The sequence below is a fragment of the Ostrea edulis genome, chromosome 6 (assembly GCF_947568905.1).
Source record: "Ostrea edulis chromosome 6, xbOstEdul1.1, whole genome shotgun sequence".
In the NCBI taxonomy this organism is placed as follows: domain Eukaryota; kingdom Metazoa; phylum Mollusca; class Bivalvia; order Ostreida; family Ostreidae; genus Ostrea; species Ostrea edulis.
Window position 1 is genome coordinate 31,675,061 of NC_079169.1, and position 8,319 is coordinate 31,683,379.

Sequence of the window (8,319 nt, forward strand, 5' to 3'; positions counted from 1 at the left end):
TTTCCTTGGATGTGCGATTTATTAGAACGACTAAACGAATGGCCTTTCGAGAAGGAAATATATGTAAGCGTTTTTGCATATTAGTCTTGTATCGCCCTTCATCAGAACACATGGTTTGTTCATTTTCAAAACCTTGAATGTCTTCATAAGAAACTATTACAAAGATTTCCACGTTTCATTGAACGACTCCAAAAATCACAGGTGTTATCCTTTTTCTCCTTGTCAAAATTAAAACATTGTCATTTGAAGCGATTGCATGAATCGATACCGATAAGTCGTTTAGAATTAAACTCTTATCGTAGCTTAGAGATTGAATCTCGCACAGCATTTTCCGACCATGAAGACATGGACTCAGACAACAAAATAGATGATATACCAATTCTGACAAGTATTGAAGAGGAAAAAGTAACGAAAGCAAATAGAAAGCATCTATCTGGGGGTTTCAGAGCACGATGGTCTCCACAAGAAATGGAGATAATGGACCGCATTATTAGTATAAACTTCAGAGATGTAAAATCTGCCTATATGGAATATTTGAGACAAACTGAAGCAAATTTTCTTCAAGATCGTTCATTTCCGTCATTCAAGATAAAGTATATGCGGATTCAACAGAAATTAAATAAAGCCTGAAATATTTTTTTAACTTTGAGGATTAGTGTCTGAGGGTTGAGGATAGCTATTTGAGGGCCGAGGAAAAATATTATGAGGGGTGAGGATTAATTTTCAAACGTTGAGGATAGGTGTCTGAGGGTAAGCAACTTTAGGTTGGGGATAAATTTTTGTGGGTTGAATATATGTGTATTAGGATGGAGGATCAGTCTTTGAGTGCTGGGGATAATCGCATGAGTGTTGTTGAGGATAAGTATATGAGGGTTAAGGATAAGGAAGTGATGACTGAGGATAAATTTCTGAGGGCTGAGGATTAGTTTTTAAGCGTTGAGGATAAGTGGCTGAGGGTTGAGGATAAGCTTTTGAAGGCTGGGGATAAAATTCAGAGGACTGAGGATTAATTTTTAAGCGATGAGGATAAGTGTCTAAGGGTTGAGGATAAGCTTTGGAGGGTTGAGGATAAAATTCTGAGGGCTGAGGATTAATTTTTAAGTGATGAGGATAAGTGTATGAGGGTTAAGGATAAGCAATTGAGAGTTGATGATAAATTTCTGAGGGTTAAGGATTAATGTGTAAGACTTGAGGATAAGTGTATGAGGGTTAAGGATAAACAAGTGAGGGTTGAGGATCAATTTATGAGGGTTGAAGATTAATTCTTAAGCGTTGAGGATAAGTGTATGATGGCTGAGCACAAGCATTTGAAGCCTGATGATAAATTCATGAGGGATGAGGATTAGTTTTTAAGCGTCTGAAGGTTGAGGATAAACTTTTGAGGGCTGAGGATAAAATTATGAGGGATGAGGATTAATTTGTAAGCGATGAGGATAAGTGTCTGAGGGTTGAGAATAAGCAATTTGGGGCTGAGGATAAATGTTTTGGAACTGAGGATTAACTTTTAAGCGTTGGAGATATTTGTCTTGGGGTTTAGGCTTTCATGAAGACTCAAATTTAATTACAACAATTTAAGTACAATTTTGGAGTTTATTAAATGTCTTTGTTCCGATTAAAGTGTTATAAACTATAAAACATACTGAGGATCTGCTTTGATCTGTGGATGAAATTATTTACATAAAGACAAAGCTAGTGGTCAAAACCTTTAAAGACATCTGAAATATGAAGGTCGTTTCAAAAGTACCTTGAATGGAATACATAAAAAATAATTGGCACGTTTCTCGTACCCTTACATAGCAGATATTGTACAAAATCATACAGACACATGACAATTCTGAGGGAGTTGACATTGTTGGTCTTCGTAGTCATTTAGCTGTTAGATTTACACACAGTGTCAATTTTGTTAAACACTCTCATGCGCCAGGTCACATTGTCTGCCCACATATTTTCCATAAGGCCATTATGGAAAATGTCCATTTTTGTCTGCTTACATCTAGAGAAATGGTGTTGTACACATTTGTTGAGGAGCCAAGCCTCTGCCTCCTTGTTCCATTTCCAATAGAATTTTGGCTTCTTGGCAGAGGATGGCCCGGGCGTAGTGGATTGGCTGACACAATTTGGTTCCTCTTCATCCGGATTGTCGTGCAGTTGATTGAAGTGGATATCCACAATTTCTGTACCGGTGCCAGTTGCAGAAGGACTCTCTACAGTCTGAACATCCTGTTGCCACGCCAAGGAGAATTGCATCCTTTGAAGAGATGTTTTAAGGCATCGTCCAGATCTTTAGTATTGAGTTTTTATTGAGTTATGGTTTCTAACTTGTCTCTGAAGTCTTTATTTTCTTGTTTGAGAAGGCAAATTTCGTTGGAGCATGATTTCAGTTTATTATACCCCCCACAACAAGTTGTGGGGGGGGGGGGGATATACTGGAATCGGGTTGTCCGTCCGTCTGTAGACGCAATGGTTTCCGGGCTCTAAAGCATTATCCTTTCCACCTACCGTCACCATATCATATATATGGACTACCCATGGGATGAAGATGTTCCCTATCGATTTTGGGGTCAAAAGGTCAAAGGTCAAGCGCACTGGACATTGAAGTAGCAATATGGTTTCCGGGCTCTAAAGTGTTATCCTTTCCACCTACAGTCACCATATCATACATATGGACTACCCATGGGATGAAGATGTTCCCTATGGATTTGGGGGTCAAAAGGTCAAAGGTCACGTGCACTGGACATCGAAGTAGCAATATGGTTTCCATTTAAATTCTTTAACGGCTTTTTTCATCGCATGAAACACCCTTTGGGAGATTGGGGTAAGCGGGGGGTATTCTTAGTGAGCATTGCTCACAGTACCTCTTGTTTTGCAGGTCAACCACCTCCACGTTGACTTCCTTTTTTATTTGTTCCAGGCCTCTTTGGAATTCTTCCGTGATGTCCTTAACACAAGTTTCCAAGACTTGCACGATAACTGATTCATTATCTTCCTCTAAAGAAAGCAATCAGTGAAATCAATGGAACGCGTTTGATTTTTGTTAAAACTACTTTCTGTGAAATGTTTATCCTAGTAATCAATAAAACTCTATTTTTTCTTGATGAGTAGTGTATTTTCAATGCCAAGAAATTTGTTATCTATAAACCATTTCAGAAAAAGAAATACAAGAAGTGAAAGTTTAACGTTATCTTAGATAATTTAGATAAATATGGTGAGGCGAATGACATTCAAGAAAATCAAATACTTACCCATTACTAGTCTTACCTCCTCGGAACCCCCGGCTAGTTCACTGGTGTCAGTGTCCGTATAAAGCTGCTGCAGCTCGGCTGTGGTGGCTGCGGCAGGCGCTGGTGCGGTGGCTGTCTGTAAGAAGAAATGATCGAAATGATAATTGAAATACCAAAAGAAATTTTCCAGAAGTTGTAACATAAGATGTCATTTGAATTATAAAACAGAATTGGTGAGATAATAGTCTTACCTCTGGCTCTACCAGGCCTGTTTTTCTTCTGTCCTCAATGTCGGTTGTGGTGTCTGCGGCTGTGGCTGGTGAGATGGGTGTCTGCAAGGAGAAATGACCGAAATGAGAAATGAATTACGAAAGAAGTTTTCAAGAAAGTATTACACAATTCAATCAGTGGAAGTAAACAATTACCTGGTATAGTGCTTGGGACTTGCCCGTAATGGCACTCCTAATCTTCTTGGCGACGAATAAAGCCGACTGTCTCCTACTGTCTAGATCGTAGTAACGATCGGCGGTGGTCGGTTGGTGTGACAAATGCCTGGCCAGCATTTCCCTAATCCAGGGGTCAGCCCTCCTGGTGTACGTCGCCACCGCCTTCCTCAAGTTGGTTGCACTCACGGTCTTCTCGGATCCATTCACTTGCGACCAAAGTTGGTTAAGTCCGTGGTATGTGACTTGATGACTGAGAGGAACAACTGGTCCATCGATGGCCTCCATTCGTGTGAAGATTGTTTCGTCTTCCATGGTCGATCTGTTGTATCCTGGCAGCAATTGGATGCAGCGGACGAAGTTCTGAAGACAAGTCCATAGTGGCTCCATCACTGCAAAGACGGCGGGGGCCATGTAACCTGTCTTGTGTTTCGCCACCTGTCAAGAAGGAAATGATATCAATATCAAGAGAAGTAAATAAATAATCGTAAAATTAACTTACCGTGAGGATCGCTCCCTCCGGACGCACCTCTGCCTTGCTCAGCACCCCGGTCCTCTGGCCATTCTCCATAAGGAGTCGGAACATGAGATAATTCCTGCACTTCCTCATGACGTCGAGGGATGTGAATGGCGCGATCCTCGCGAGTCGTAACTAGATGGCCTTGACGTACTCGCTCTCTAGGATCTTCTGCACTTCCTCTGGTTGGATCATGGACTCTGTAAGGAAAGCAGACATGAATAAGTGATGCCAATATGTAAACACGAACATCCGAGAACAATGAAGGAAAGAAACTCACCAACGGCTGCCTGCTCCACTTCACTTCTCCTTTTCATGGATCGCTTACGGAGACGTCGGCTCGTCCGCTTGAACTCTGCGACGGCGTGCTCTGTCTGTTGGGTGTCGTCGTCCCGTTTCGTTGACAATGTAAACTCTAGGAAGGACACGAGAGACCCCAGGTAAGACTTCACTGTCCCTGGTGCGAAGGCCTTTAAGAAGTCCTCCATCCACTGCACCTTGATGTTGTTCGGGCTCGTCAGATCTGACAGCTGGTATCCATCGCCTCTAAAAGTCTTCTACAATCCTTCCAGATGGCAAAGACCTGGCTGCAGTGTTGGTGCGCAGATCTTGGGTCCTTGTCTACCTCAGCCGAGGTCAGGTATCGGTGGAATTGTCTGAGGAGACGTACTGAAAAAGAAACGAATGTTGACTACAAATGTAAATTACATATCCCGATTCCAATGAGGGATACGTAAATATGTAATGAAAGACAGACCACTGACAGGAAGTACTCACTGCTCATGAATCCCCTGACGTCGGATGGGACTTCCGGAGAGGGCCGCCTTGCAGAAGGAGTTGAGGGCATAGGGTCCCTTGGAGGAGGGTGGAGTTCCGGAACGGGTGATCTAAAAGTAGGGAAAAAATATGTCATTAGGGTTAGGAAATAAGTGTCAATATATATTGTTGTTCGAAGAAGTGAAAGAAAAGCATGTTCTTACGTTCTCTCTGGAGTTGACGTCCTTGGTGCCAGTCGCCGCTTCTTGGGTGGTGAGGGCCTGGGGGATGACGCCCTGGACGGTAACACAACCCGTTACGGTGATCCGTCCTCTTCCGAAGAACTGTCTTGGTGTTTTCTGGTCATCATCTTCTCCACCAGAGTTTTCCTCAAAAAAAAGTAAGACAAGGAAAAAAGTTGTTTATGCATGACTGGTTCGACTCTGTTCAGACATCCTCCGTAGAGCACATTGCACCAGAACCAAGTCATTTTCACCCTGCAGATTCTCCTCTTGCAGTGCCAAGCACGTTTAAAGACCAAAAAAAAAAAAAAACACCGTACGGTTGCTCCACGGATCACTGAATGTGGGCGGAGCTTATCCATGGTCAATGTTATTTACCTGTCCAAGAGATTGGTTGTTGTGTATATTTTTATGATATACACAGGACATTTCTCAGGTTATTACAAATTATGCTTAGTGTCTTGATTTGTGCAAAAAAAAAAATAATTAAAATTTCTACCTACATGCATACCGCATTTCTATTTCCCGTAAACCTTCAAACTTGGTCATATTTATGTATTGCAAATGACAGGTTTAGCCCATTTCTAAACCTTTACTTTTTAAAACTTCTAATTAAATTGTTATATATCGTATATAAATAATTTCCTAAATATAATATTACCCGGCGTTTCCAGGCACTTCCTGGTGTCCTGGGAGTTCACGGTGTCGTGGGTGTAGTAGGTAAAATATCCATGTTTCGAGAGAATGAATAAATCCAAGTAGATCTGTGTACATGTACAACCAAATGAAGAATGATCAAGATACCCCTCAATATGGGCCGTCTGTAGGGTTTCTGTAGCTGTAGTGTTTGAGTAATGGTGGTATCCCAAACAGAAGCTGACAAGAAGTCTACCCCCTCCCCTTCTCTCTCTCTCTCTCTCGCTTTAGGGTTTCTGTGGACGTAGTGTTTGTGTAACGATGGCATCCCAAACAAAAGCTGACACGAAGTCTACACCCCCTCCTCTCTCTCTCTCTTTAGGGTTTCTGTGGACGTAGTGTTTGTGTAACGATGGTATCCCAAACAGAAGCTGACACATAGCTAGTCTATCCCCCCTTCCTCTCTCTCCCTTACTCTCAATCATTCACTAAATGAGTAATTATTGTCATACGTATGCAACACTATTGCCATGCCATATTATTTCATCTATATTATTACTACAGTTTTACACATTTCTCTCTCTTTATAAATATAAAACCGTGATAAATTATAAATAGCTCAATAACTCTCTCTCTCTCTCATCTTTATAAATATAAAACCGGGCTAAATTATAAATAGTAATATCTCAATAACTCTCTCTCTCTCTATAAATATAAAGCCGTGATAAATTATAAATAGAAATACTTCAGTAACTCTCTCTCTCTCTCTCTTTATCTTTATAAATATAAAACCGGGCTAAATTATAAATAGTAATATCGCAATAACTCTCTCTCTCTCTCTATAAATATAAAGCTGTGATAAATTATAAATAGAAATATCTCAATAACTTATTTATGCTTTTTTACTATTGTTTGATTTCTGATTGTGTAATTTATAATCCATGTGGTATCTCAAACATAAGCATTTTTTTAACTACTGTAACAGTTTTACGCATGGGCAATATAACCATTATACATGTTGATGTGCTGCGCCAATAAAGAATAACTTGTGTTTGTTTGGTTTTTTTTTTTTATTATTATTGTTTGATTTCTGATTGTTTAATCTATAATACATGTATAAAGATGGAAAGAGAAAATACGATGATAAATTGCATTGTGTAGGGGGCGTTAGAAATTAAAATATTCTAGGTGCTAGTCAATGCTATCAAAACTCAGGTATACTGGGGCTTTCCTCAAGATCTGAAGACTGCCGGTCATCATTAGCCATGATTGTTATCAAAATATCTTTCTCAGGTAGCTGTAGACCACGGTCTCTGCAAACGTCAATCAACCTAAGCTCTATTGTTAAAAGTTTGATTGACCAGCGGCTTATCATTGATCGCGACTCAGGTAAAATTTGGGGGCGTTAACTTAAAGTTGGGTCTTTAAGAGAAGGCGGAGATCACCGCTCTAAAAAAAGAAATAAAAAAAGTAGAAGAATCTTCTACCTTCCCCTGGTGGTGGCTCTGGCGGGGTCAAGGGGGGGGGGGGGGGGGGCAAACCTGCTCCTCGACATGTAGATCTTCCTCTTGAAATGGCCTGGCGCGTTTCATGAGCTGTGTCCTGCCTTGATACCATGGACGGAGGCCAAGTGTTGTGGGAGACGTGCCACGGCCTTGTGGCAGCCTTCCACGGGACACTCCTTGTACACGTACCCTGCGCGGCTGGTGACCTGTTATTATTTATTGATATTATTATTTACAGTATTTAGATAGCGCATTATAGAATAAAAGAAATTACTGTAAGCGCTTTACATTAAGACAACAATAAACTATAATTAAAAATGGAACATATCTAAAACAGTGTAATCAGAAATAAATATTCGTTTCATGAAAAGAATATGAATTCTAGCACTGACCTTTCTAGTCGTCCGTATCATTTCCCGGTTATGGATAGTCCGCATGTGGCGCGGCAGGTTGACTACCAAAGCGTCACACAGTTGACACTTTGATTTCTCTCGGACTCTCCGGCCTGTGTTTCTGGTTCTAGAGCGCCCCTCTCTGCACGAGACATGCGAACCTCAAAGGGATCCGCGTCACTACCCTCGCCGGAAGATGTTCCTGGGTCTGTAACGACTCTATACTTCCCTCTAATTATTCCATAAGAGAGGTCCCTTGGATCCTGTGGTGGTGAGGAGGAGGAGGAGGAGTAGGAAGAAGTGGAGGAGGAGGGAGATGGTGGAGGAGTGTGGTGCTCCTCATCATCGTAATACTCAATGGTCCGTTCGGAGTCCGTTCAAGAATCCCTGGCAGACATTTTCTCAGGCGTCTGCTCTGTCTGACGTCTGAACTGTAACTGATAGAAATGCGCTGTTTCCGCGCTTATATACCCTTGGTCTGAAAGCCAAACATGAAGGCAAACCTTGCCCAACTTTACCGAACCATAACTTCTTGTCAGAATGACATACCAGAATGATTTATATATCATTCCAAAGGTCTTGCCAAGAGCGATCGTTAGACACCAAA